This window comes from Apteryx rowi, unplaced genomic scaffold, assembly GCF_003343035.1.
Source record: "Apteryx rowi isolate R43461 unplaced genomic scaffold, aptRow1 scaffold_76, whole genome shotgun sequence".
Classification (NCBI taxonomy): domain Eukaryota; kingdom Metazoa; phylum Chordata; class Aves; order Apterygiformes; family Apterygidae; genus Apteryx; species Apteryx rowi.
In genome coordinates this window covers 2,790,368-2,803,479 of record NW_020451049.1, presented here as the reverse complement: position 1 = coordinate 2,803,479, position 13,112 = coordinate 2,790,368, and the positions used below count along the sequence as shown (strand labels likewise).

Here is a 13,112-nt window from a genome sequence, read left to right as displayed (position 1 = left end):
TCTCTAAGCAGCTTGCTTATTAAGCTGGAGAGCCCCGTTATCCTTGCATCTTACCTGTGCTAGTCTGTGATCTGTCTGCCTGTAACATCAGTTGTTGCTCTGAACCATACAAAAGTGGGTTTGGTTACTTAAAGACCACCTATTGTGTTGAATGATATTGAAGCAGATATCTTCCTCTATTACCACTGAAGCTTGGAAAAAATGGTATATAGAAAATAAAGGAACAAAACTCTGCGATTGTAGTTTTATCAGTGAAAAGCTCTAATTCATAGTCTCATTAGAAATTCCAGTGGCCCTTTCCAACATAATCTGATAGGCTATATTTGTAGCTGAGAGCGCTAGTTGTCATGACACCAAGGGGTTAAAGTTTTGGGTCCCTTCACCTTTAAAGCATTAGGTCATTAGTTTTTTTGGGGGGGGGKTGTTTTTTTTTCCCCCTGAAATTAGGAGATGAATAATTCTTAGCTGCCAGAGCCCTGAGATTGCATCATCCAAAAAATAATATTTTGATGACCGTTTATGCAATTTTCTTCTCTCCAATAGCAGTATGATCTGCTTTGTACTATAGCTTTGGAATACTCTTAACAGTCTTTTTATTGTCATTGTGGGTAGTTATCAGAAGTCTTGTATTTAATCAGGAGAAGGTAATCCAAAAACCTTTCTTAATAACAGGAAATACTTGCTATTTTACCTGCAGTGCAAAAGAATTCATGTTTGCTGAAGAGCTGGACCCTTCTGCAGGACAGAGCTAGAAAGCTGCTGCGTCCATTACCTGCACAGCTCCCTTCGGCTTTGTCTGTTCAGAGTCGACCTCTCCTGTATCCCAGCAGACAGTGACTGGGTGCGCTTGTGTGTGTGTGTGTGTGTGGGGGGGGGGTGTTAGACTGTCATTATTAATACTTACTGACTACCTAAAGGTCTGCTCTTGTGTATGCCCAGAAATGCTYTAGTCTTCTGACAAGCTGACTTGATGCTTTGTTCTCACATGAGCCTTCTCCAAATGCAGGTGTTTGTTTGTCTAACTACCCAATGGGCTTTAATTGGTAATTAGGCTGTTGTATTTTATGCACCTTTGTATAAGTGTGTCCTCCACAAAATATGGTAGTGGTTCCTCTTGCTTCCATTAAAGAACTCTGCTGCTTGTTTCTCAAGCTTAGCTCACAACAGGAGAGGCACAAGCTCTCTCCTTTTTCTGAGGGATTTAAAACTTCATGTCTAATGTCCCCGGAGAAAAGCTGTGGTATGGTGTTTAAGGATCTCTCCAGGAAAATGTCATCTGATGAGTTTGAACCCTTATCTTCCAGAGAGTGGAATTAAACCAAGGCTTAAATAGTCCAGGTGCTTGTTAACTATGAGGCTATTGCTTAAGAAATGGAGTAGCAGAATTGCCTGTTCCTTTCTCTTCCTTATTTGTTTTGAAAAGAACTGAGTGCCTTGGGACCTTCAGAAGAAAATTCTGACCACCTGTGCGTCTGCGTGGAACAGCTTTGAGCTGTCACTGAGGCCTTTGAAAGAAGAGGGATATCAAGCATTTTCATCTTTAGTGTTCTATTTTCTTGAGTTTGCTCTTTCCCTGGTAAGCATACTGACTTAAACTGATTTTTTGTTGTTGTTTTCTGCTTTGTTTAAATCCCATTTTTCTTTCCATGAGCCTAATACAAGTTTCTGGATTCCCTTGCAAACCATGAACCCAATATTTAGGTATATTTAAGTGTGAGTGTTGTTTTTGTTTTACCTTCCTCTAATTATATTTTTACCCTGTGAAATTCTGATTTCGTACAGTTCTTCTAAAAACTAGTAAATATTTCTTCTTTTTCTGATGTTATTTTGGGGTAAAATGACAATCCATACATTTCATTTATTTTGCAATGTAATATATAAGCAAATGCTTATGGCAGTCTGTTGAAAGAACAGTCTATACTGGAGAAAGAAGAAGCACAGAGCTATGGATCATAACTTCAAGAGTTTGGTTTATAGAGCTTTGTTATCAAAGCCTGTGAAAATATATAGTAAAGTTTTATTGCATTTAAATTCCTAGACTTTTATAATCCACATTTCAGTATCAAGGGGTAGATAAGTACTGCTGCTGATGGCCTGCATTTCTGATCAGTTACTCCACCTGATAAATACAAACTTAATACAATAGCTGTACTGTAGTCAGAATTAGTCAGGCAAGTCAGCCTCTTTTATTCTTAATAGACTGGGAGATCTCCTGAAGAAGTCCATTTTACAGCTTGTTAAGAACAAAAGCTAAACTTAGAAAATTTTGCCTGTGCAAAAAATAATAGATATGAATACTACTTAACACTTAAACTTTTTTGCTATACACATTCAAAGATTGCATAAATAGGAATGTCTCAGTCTTTGTCTCAAGACTTCATTAAATTTGAAAAAGAATTTACTAAAATAGCTTTCTAGAATAGGTTTCTAGAAACGTGGAAACAGAATAAACCTGTGAAGTGCTGTGAATGTATTTTATAACAGTTTGAGTGCTAATATGAGAGTATGAAATAAAAATTTGGTACCCAAGGATGCATATAAGACCTTTTTAGAGATATTATAAATTTGAATGTAAAATAATAAAGTCTCCTTCTCGTTTAGACATCTAGTATATCAGTGGAGATAAAGCGACAAATATAGTCATGTTGTTCTTCTGTTGTTTGAACATGCTATAATATAATGTGCAAGTCTTGTTAAACTATAATGAAGTTTATCTACATTTACGTTTGTGAGTTCACAACTTTAATGTGTATGCCAGCTGGAGGGCAGACTTATAAAAGAGATGTCCTGGAAGCTGTAAGTGGATGACTTTTCTGGTGATCCATTTTCATTCTGTAAGAAAGTCTTTTTGGCCTGACCTGAATGGAAAGAAGTAAGCTGAGACTCTTTGATACTGTCAAGATTTTGGTTTTGTGATCCATGTGAAGTTAGAAACATAGCCAGTACAGTGATATTCAGGGTTGGGGTTCACTGTCAGTGTTATCCCAATTTAAAGCTTGAAATCAGTTGTCAGAAATTTTAAAAGCTGTTTGCCTATGACTTGCAGCTTCTAGTAAAGATGATGTGTAATTCCAATTTCCAGTTGTTGCTAATAAATTGTTCAATTTGCATTGATATATAAATACCACTGATTTCTGAGCTACTTTTTACGTAGGGCTTTTCCTCCTTGTTTTCTTACACAAGTCCGTGCTATTACTGTTGTCTTGTTTGGGCTGTTTAGTCAGTAGAAAAGTGTACTGTTAGTAAGTTGATCCTAATAAGAATTGCAGCATGGATAAACATGTAGATCTTCAGTGACCACAAAACTCTAATTGCATGACAAGTATATGAAAAATTGGATTTTTTCATTTAAACAACTTGTTGAAGGCCTTTATAGCCAAGTTCTCTTGGAAGCCATCTATTACATAAACCCATTGTATCATACCATAAAAGGAGAGTTTTCTTACTTTAAATTGAGGAAATGTAAAACCAGAGAAATAAAGAGATGTGAAATTGAAAAGCCTTTTAGTTTACCATCAAAGACTTGCTGTCAGCGCTAAAATATTGCATTGGCATGAGCGGAGGGTGAATGATGTCCTCTGAATGTGAAGTACTATTCCATTCAGCCTTTGTTCTCCTCTATAATAAAACAGGAATGGGACCCTGTTGGGCATGCATATTTAGGCAAAATTAGCCTCTAATCTTTTGCATTCATGCTCAACTTTGCACAAGTAGTGGGATCATTCACAAACAGTGGAGTCAGTCACAGTGAAATGTCTATCTAACAGCTTATAGGATCAGAGTCTTAAAATGTAATTGATAAACTGGTAAACTGTGATTATATTCTATGTCTGTGTAGCTAAAATCTCTTATGTATGCTGTGCTCTGTAAGATGGTGTCTACTCTAGAAGTTCAGATGGTAAGTGAAAAACCAGCTCAGAAGGCCTGCAGATCTTATAAGCTCTGATGCTACATGAGATGAGTTTCTGTTCATATGCAGGAAGGTGAATACATTGAACTGTTATGTTTGGTGCTTATTGTTGACATTAGTATTACCTTTTATAACTTGGCAGGCATTAGAATATATCAGAGTCCTGGAACACTATCCTCTGCTGTTTAAAAAAAAAATTAAATAACTAGAGCTGGTTACAAATGGGCCAATGTTTTCACATCCAAAAAAAMCCCCAAAAACATAGAACTCTCATCTCTCCCTCCAGCCCTCCCCCCACTCCCAGCTTTTCCCCCCCAGCCCCCGTATTTTTTTAATACTAGTTTTATTACTAAAAGTTAAGCTCACACAGGTGGTCTTATGAGAGGCTATAAAAGTGGTTGCTTGAGCAATATGAGGAGACTGCCTGAATAATGCTGGTTTTTACATTTAGGGCTGATCTTGCTTAGAAACCCTCAGATAAGACATATGCAAGAGAGCAATAAAATATATGTAACTTGTAAAACATTCTGGGATATGCAGAGAGTTTTAAGATCAGTCAGCAGCACGAATTTTCCCATGAGGAGTGTATTTTTAAGATATCTGGCCAATTGTTCCATCAGTCTTTGCTGTTTATCCTTTAATAATGATAGTTTTCTTTACATATTACTTCTTTGCGTAAAGCTTGTTGAATAGTCCCCAGGATCATGTAACCAGTGGTTGATAGAGTTCCGTTTCCAGCAGCAACAGCTTTTCTGGCTTAAAAATAAATTAGAAAGTTGCTGAGATCTAAATTTCTGTCTTACATGTTCACTTTATAAGTTAAACATGTTGTAAATTAAAGCAACAGTTTAACATGTGTATATTCTGTGGTCCATGAGCTTGTGTTACAAACTTGCTTTATGTTCCTGCATTTTTTTTTTTTTTTTTTACTGTCAGTAAAGTTAATACTTTTAAAAAATGATGCATTGTCAAATAAGCAATTGGACAGAGATTCTGAAAACTGTTCTGCATAAATGCCAAAAATGATGGGAAATTAAGAACCCTGCTGATGGAAGGGTCTTACAGTGTAGGATAGCTGGTGCAACCGAAAATCCCAGGGTATTAGGGTGCAGATATTGAAAGTGAATGAAGCTAGTCATTAAGAGACCTGACTACTTTTTCTCTTATGCAGAGTATCCTGTCTTGGTTGTAGGAACAGGACAAAATGTCCTCTTGCAGTTACATGACTGTGGTGGAGGTTGAGAGATGTAGACTAGTTTTGAAGCTTGCACACAACAGAAAATAGAAGCAAGAGAGACTCTGAAGACAGCTACCATCAGAAAATATAGATGCAATTTTAGTTTTTAGGAGCAATGTTTTCTTTTTGGCCAAGAAGATGATAAAACAAAGTGTGCATATGTGTACATACATGTGTGAGTGTGTGTGTGTATATATATATTTTTTTTCCTCTGTGAAAATGCTGTAACAGCAAAACTTGGTTTTTGGCTGACACTTTTGAAGACTTTGACCATCCCCAGAACCAAGCAAAGATTTTAAAAATAATATACGTGGTGAAGTGGCATGTGATGTGTAGTGTACTTTGAGTATGTGACCCCAAAATTAAACTAGTGCATATGGTTAAATTTTTAGCCCTGTAAATATATAAATGCACACAAAATAGTGATGTTTTTGAAATTAAACTTTGTAAGCCATTCCATTGCAGATTAGTTACAAAATATTAATCTCTGTCCCTGTAAAAGCAGGAATTTACTGAAAGAACATGGACAAATCCTTAGCTCTAGAAACCTGAGTAGCATGCCTACAATATTGTGCATGCTATTGAAATAATCCGTGAATTAGTCACACATTTATCAGCTTAGAGTTCTCTGTTCAAAACTTCACACTAGACTGCAAACATCAAATCCCATACACGCTTTTCCCAAAAGCTTGTATGGGAAGCCTTACTTTTCTTTTTTTTTTTTTTAAATAAAACACTCCCTCCCCCTCCCCCGTGGGCAAAATAGTAAAACATTATGTTAAGAATATTTCAAACTGGTTTTAAACTTTTATATGTCTGTATTAGTCTCATCTTTCAATAAAGTGCTGTTGTCACTTTATGTACTGCATCCCTTGGGATTTAGATCTGATATTGATTTGGTGTGGAAAACTTAGAGACAACTCCCAAGAAATAAAATAGCTTGTTCTTGTCTACTGTTCTGCTTGTGCAAGCTTGTGCTGGCCACAAAGTAGCAGTTATGTTATTTATCTAGCCAAATCCTTTAGCTCCATGGCTAGATTTGGCCTGACACAAATAGTCTTCTGAGCCAATGCAAGAAAGACTTCTGTGCCAGGTGTTCATAAAGCAAAAAAACCTGTCTTGCTGATTTCTGCAAAGATCAGTTCTTCTTTTATTGCATTTAATGACTGCGGTCACATTCTGAGCGAGTTCTGCATGGGAATCTGTTTCTAGCATCGAAATCATCCTAAGCACTTCAGAACACCTGCTCCATCCCCAGATAATCATCACCACGGACTGTGTGAAGTTTCAGGCTTAATTAGGCACCCTGAAAATTATAGATTTCATAATTAATGTCTATGACATCAAATAATGAACAACTTTGCAGACTTCAACAGACACAATAATGGGTTTTTATCTTTTTTGAACCTGTACTATTGTTCCCTGCCATACCAACTAAGCAGCCATTCCCTGAAGGGTTTAAATGACAAAGGCTAGAAGTAGTGTCAAAGACACCTGGCTTAAATTTGCTGTCTCAGCAATTCATGGTGAAGAAATAGCATTCTTGTCACCTTTGCAGAATAAAAAGTGGAATGTGTGCTTTGACTGGATGCTTTGGTTTTGTCATTTTAGAGTTGAACTTGGTGTTTCAACATAACTTCAGGATTGTTACATGGATGAAGTTGCCTGCTTTTTTTTTTTTTTTTTTAATTTAATAATTTGACTTCTGAAAGCAAGGGACATCACGGTTGCAGTGTCACCCACTGTAACAATATTTTATCATGTATCTCTCATTAATGCTAAAATGCTCTGAATTATATGTGTACCTGACTGTGATGTTAATGACAAACTTCTGATTATTGAAACATTTTATATCTCTTTTGATTATTATGCTGTATTTCACCTATTTCTTATGACACATGAAACTGGGGTTAACTCTCTTTGGAAGCTGCGATAAGGCAAGATTCTGTTATTAGTTGGCCTAGAAAAATAAATTTCACTTTACTGGGCTTACTCTATAGCTGTATGTCTGAGAGATCTCATTTTTTTTTAATGCTATAAGTAATCTCAGGCAACTAAGTTATAAAACAAAATAACAAAAAAAAAAAAATACAGGAGGAAAGAGACTATGATCAAGCCATCAGCTATGTAAAGCGATTGTGGCCACACAGAACCTATCTCTGTGTCTCCTAAAATCATTGGGAACCATTTCCAGGACCTCAGTGAGTGAGTGAACATGCTTGTACCACTTTGGACCTCTTTTTAGAACGTGGCTCTGACAAAGAGAGTCCCCACTTGTGTTTTCCTCGGGCAACAGAGACACAAAAAAACATTTCTTGGAAATGTCTTCCCCTTTAGGTTCCCCAAGACTCTCTTTTATTGAATAAAGCTGAAAGTATAGAATTTGATATTTAGTCTTCACATGTGTTTGCTAGCCTTAGACAGTAGTGCTCAGCTGCTCTTGGTAGTGTGTCAGTGTTGACTCTTTTGACCTAGCTGTTGTAATCAGTTATTTCCACAGCACAGACCCACCACATACATCTTAATAACAGGCCTCCCTTGAAGCAGTGATTGAGTGTTCTTAAGTGATTTAATCTCTACATAAATCTGAAGTTCTGTAGATAAACATTTCAACTACAAAGCATGTTAAACTCCAAGTGTGTTCTCTTTCCATGCAAATAGAGGATTCTCTACTTCATGAGGTGTTTGTTCATAGTGTTCCTCATTAGTGTGGTCCTGTGTCCAAAGTTAAGCTGGATAATTTAACTTGTTTTTTCCTAATGCTGTATTCTCATCCATCTTTGTTCCTGCTGCTCATTACTTGTTTCAACAGCCATCAGCACAGAATTTGAAGAATATCTTTGTCTCTTTGCTACCCTAGAACAAGATTTTAAAAACTGAATTTTCATTTTCCCACATAATATACTGGGAAGTTTTGGTGAACCCAAGAATTCTGCGAGGTTGCTCACTAGACATTTAATTCTGAATCCTAAAGCGCCTGAGCAGTGCTGAGCTGAATTCAGAGCAGGAAAAAATCCTAGAGGAAAGGAAGGAGATTAGCAAATTGTACTGTGGGAGTTGTGTGGTTTCGGTGCCTCCATAAATGGAAGGATGTAGAAAGATAAAGTGGGATTGAGAGATGAGAAATACTGAGATTGAAAGGAATGTAAGAATTGACTAGAGAAGATGTGGAAATGGGAAAGTAGAGGAAAGAGAAGGTTTATGAGTTCCTTTTCTGTTAATGGAAGAAGGAGGGGATGGGAAAGCAGATACAGAAGAACAGATGCACAAAAAGATAAATGCGTTTGCCTGGGAAAGGCAAAGTAGTAAATACTTTGGGATGAGTAGGAAAAGATTGCAACTAACTGAAATAATTTTTGTCATTCAGCCTAAACCTGCTTTTCTATTTTGTGTGTGTGTTTGTGCAAGCCAAAGTGTTCAGCCTGGAAAAAGCAAGTACGCTGATATGCTGGAAAGAAGCCCATTGTCAAGTCCTATTTTGAAAAGAATAGACTCAGTTTTGCTAAAGAGGCATTTTTATACATTGTGTTATTTTGTTGTCTTCATATTGCAAATATTAAGCCTGCTTGTTTTGTTTAGACCTTTTCCAGAAACAAAAGACCAGCCAAGAACTACGACCGTTGTTAGAAATGTCCTTCAATTAGTATTATATTATTATGACTGTATTATGAGATACTTTTAATCAATACCTATTTTTTCCTGTGTTGTGATGCATGTATAGTAATTTTATGTATAATGCAGTTTTTGAAAAATCCAATATAGCTTTTAATCTCCTCAAAATGTCAAACATAAACCAGTTGTTCTTAGCAGCAAGAAATAATTTTGTGGCACTGGAATGTTTGTTAAACTCAAGTTTACCATGTCATGCAAAACTACACAAGCACATTTCCTGCGCATACCAGGTGCATGTAGCAAAAATATAGATGCACTGAAATAGCAGGTGATCTGCCTTAGACAAAGTTTATTTTCCTTCAGAACTGCTGTTTAAAATGCAATTATTTCCTGGTAATATTGAAAAGAATTTGCTTTTTTTTTTGAYGTTTCTGGGAACAAGGGATGCAAASAAACATATGTGAAGGAGCTCTGGTGCTCCTTCGGAGGCTAGCTGCTGTTGTCCAGGGCTTATGTTATTTTAAAAAAAGATTTCTTCTTTTCTTTTGGAAATCCTATAAATATGGCTACACTAGGGGGAAAAATACACAAATCATTTTTTTTTCTCTACCATATTGATGATTCTTCTTTCTTTGTGTGGGTTAGGTGTGCAGTCCAGAGATCACAAAAGCAACTAGTATTAGACAAGGTTAAGGAACATCACAGCAAAGTAAGAATATGGAGACTCAAACAAATTTCTGGGGTATTCAGGACTGTGTGTTCAAATTACAAGTCCACGTCTTGGATTATGGCAAGGTATTTCCTCAAAGTGAATTTAGTGCATGTTTTTAGTCTTGAAAGGTTCCAAAGTCCAGCTAGCATAAAGCATTTGTCTGCCCTGAGGCAAAACTTTTAATTGAAACATTTCTATGCCTAAGAGAAGGATTAGGAAGACATCCAGTTCTCAAGTAGAAAAATCTTTTTTAAAGGAAAATTTTGTGTGTGAATATTACTATATATCTTTGCACAAAATACTACATGGCAATTAAAATATTTTCACCTAAGATGATTTTTCTTTCAAAATACTAGTTGCTGTTGATGAAGGCATGTTGCTATGTATTTAAGTTGTTGGTATTGTTCCCCCCCTGCCATGGATGTCACAGTTTGTATGAGATTTTGATAACTAGCAAATAAAGGCAGATACGGTGCCCGCTGCCAGTTTTCCTGGTGGAACATTGTCAGTGACAACAGAACTTTAAATATATCAAGTAAAACTGTGAGCATTGAAATATTGCTCAGTCCTACTATGGACTATTTGAATGCCACCTAGTCCCATGTGAAGGCAACGGACTTATATTTGCATAATTGACTACAGTGTTAGGTTGAAATAAAGATGCTTTGTGATTTTTCTTTTTAACCCATTTTCTTTGATAAGTAAGAAAAATGCATATATGTTGGATTATTTTAGTTAATGTTTGAAAAAGCAAGTCAATTGCTTTAAAAGCAAGTTCGAAACAGTGGTTGAATTCACCGACTGCAGGATTAGATCTTGAGATGATGGAAACAAAGGTTCTTATAAAAGGCCTACGTTTGTCCCATTAGGCACATGTTAGAAGTGACACCAATAAGGTTTCATAGTCAGAAATTTTCATGGATTAGTTTTCTCTTTGAGCAAAATACTGGTAGATTAAGCATTTGTAAGGCTGTTTTTTAACTGAAATATAGCACTTCATTACTGAGCAAGCCATGCTTTTTGTTGATCTGGTAGATAATCTGTACTTTTAAATTGAAATATATATATTTAAAATATTTCATGGTTTTACTCCAGTGTGACTCATATACATATGACCTGTAGTGTTTAATAATTCCTGGTATAATCTCCCATTTGAGCTATTCATACCCAGCCCTGATCTAAATAGGAGGAAGGTATACTTTGCACTGTCATATGGTGTTGGTGGCCCTGAAATAAAAATCTGTACCACTTTGTAGCAACTAATGTAACTTTTCATTATAAAGTGATAGTTTGCCCTCTTACTGCTGCAGATAAGAGGCAAACTTGGAGGTGGGAGGGTTAAGCAGAAGTGTGTATGTTTGTAAATATGTATATATCTGGCGGGAGAAAGAGTAGGTGTGTATAACATCAGATTACATGTAGCCTTTGGATATTTGCCTCTTCCTAGATCAAATTCTCAACTGCTTGTTAGAAACTGTGTATCTAGATAGAGCTGAATGGATATGGGGAAAGATTGGAAAAATCTTTAAATCATGTCACCTCACAGAGAACTTATTCCCATATACTGGAATAGACACAAGCGTTCTCTTTTTATCAAATGTTCCTTTCAGCGAAACTTCTCATAATCATTTAAAGACCTCTCAGTCGGACAGGGATATGTACTCTGAAAGATTACTGGTTTATGGGCTTCCCTTGGGAATCTTGGTAATAGTCTCAATTTCTAAACTTATACACATGTAGGAAGGTAGAAGTGCAGATTGTGAGACGATAAGTCTTCCTAAGAGCAGACCGATACACAGTTATGCTGAGTCCTACAAATGCCGTATTACTGCATCTGTTGCAAGACAGGTGTCTTAACCTCTCTCTTCCTACAGGAAACAGTGGGGTAAATCTAAAGCATACCATGTTTATTAAACACAGCTCGGAATGGTATTTATGCACAATTAAGAACCCTGTTACACTGTAGGCAGTGCAAGTAGTTGAGTTTATGCTAACCAATCCCTTAGGCCTTAGCCCCTAAAGCACTATAAAAGAATTACAACATTGCATTTACTTTGTGTCACTGTCAATGTTAAAATACAGTTAATTAGAAAATGCAGAACACTATGCTGTTAGTACTTATCCTTGTTTCATGACAAAACATATCAAGTTTTCATAAAAATAACCTTGCAGTGACTCAGATTGGGCCAAAACAGTGCTCACCACAATTGCAGGAGTAGTCATTGGTTGATACCCCTGGAACTTCTCGTGTTTTAGGCAAGCAGGATGTTGTCTCCTTCACAGGACCACAACAGCAGAGAGCATTTGATGATGTTCTGGCTCTCTCTCATCAGAAGTGAACCAAGTGTGAGGTACATCTGAACCACCGTTGTTCCATGTAATTATTTTAAAATTCCCGTTGTAAGAAATCTCCTTTCAGAGGAACTGGCTACTGACAATCGTATTTTCTAACCTGATAAGATGATTTTAAAAATATTTGAAATCTCTGTTCATATACTTACTTTGAGACAGCTCAGTAGTAGCTAACATGGTTTTAGCGATCTGTACAAAAGTATTGAAAAGTGATAGGATAAATAGCTCTACATTTAAAGTCTAGTTTTCTCTAAGGAATGTTTACCCCCTTTTCCTACTGGAAAAATATTTTTAAAATCAGTGTGTGTGTGTGTGTATTTTTATACATATATATTTATATGTGAATACAATCCTTCAAAAAAAATAAGTGAAGCAACACAGCATAAAAAGTGAAAGTAGGTGTGTGCATTAAAATTTTGAATTTATTATCTGTAGTATGATGTAACCTTCTAACTCTCCGCTTTCTACAAAGAAATTTGTCAGTATCCAAGTGAAGATTCCCTGTGTAGGAACATTCATTACAAAAACCTATACATATAATATCAATTGTTGATACTTAAGGTTGTTTTTTTCCTTTTCAATGTTAGTTTGGTTCAGTGGTAGTCATGGTCATTTGGAGTAAATTCTGGTGTGACTGTTTTATTTTAGCACTCAAATATATATGGGTGATATGTGTATTCTCCTCTTTTGAGCGATATTGCTCTTAATTACCTCTCTAAGAATATTAAAAACAAGACTTTCTGTGATGTTATCAAGTAATATTTATCTATAAATAGTAAAATGTGTATGTTGGATTTATTTAGTTGTGTATTTCAGTCTTACAAGGTGTTAACTGGTAGAGAAAAGACAGTTCATAGATCCAGATTTAATTTTGCCTTTAAAGCTATATATGTACACTGGTTCCACTAATGGCTTAGATTGTTGCACACGCTACTTGTGAAAGTGCAAAAGTGAATTCAGATCATGTAGATATTAATGGTTATCTATTCTTGAGATGTGAAGCTTCTTAAATGAGATGCTTAGTACTAAATAAATACTGAAGCGGTATGTAACCAGAACTCGGAAGGCTTTGCAACTGTATTTTGACATTGCAATTTGAAAAAATTTTGAATCATTTTGCTTTTTGAAAGCTATTTTAGTACTTATATTTTTAAAGATGTTCAGCTTCTGGTAATGCTAATTAATAATTATAAAGATAATCTTGTCACAAGGGAATGCTTTGTGAAATAGCTATTAAAATCATAACACAAACTTCCTATGTCTGTGAACCATATTTGGTTTTGTTTTCA

The 13,112-nt window shown here is 35.9% G+C and overlaps 1 protein-coding gene across 1 annotated transcript in view; it reads left to right on the top strand.

Moving 5' to 3' along the window:
- PDGFC (platelet derived growth factor C) overlaps nt 1–13,112 on the top strand; it is a 131,099-nt gene that overhangs the window by 24,915 nt on the left and 93,072 nt on the right. The gene's annotated exons all lie outside the window — the stretch shown is intronic.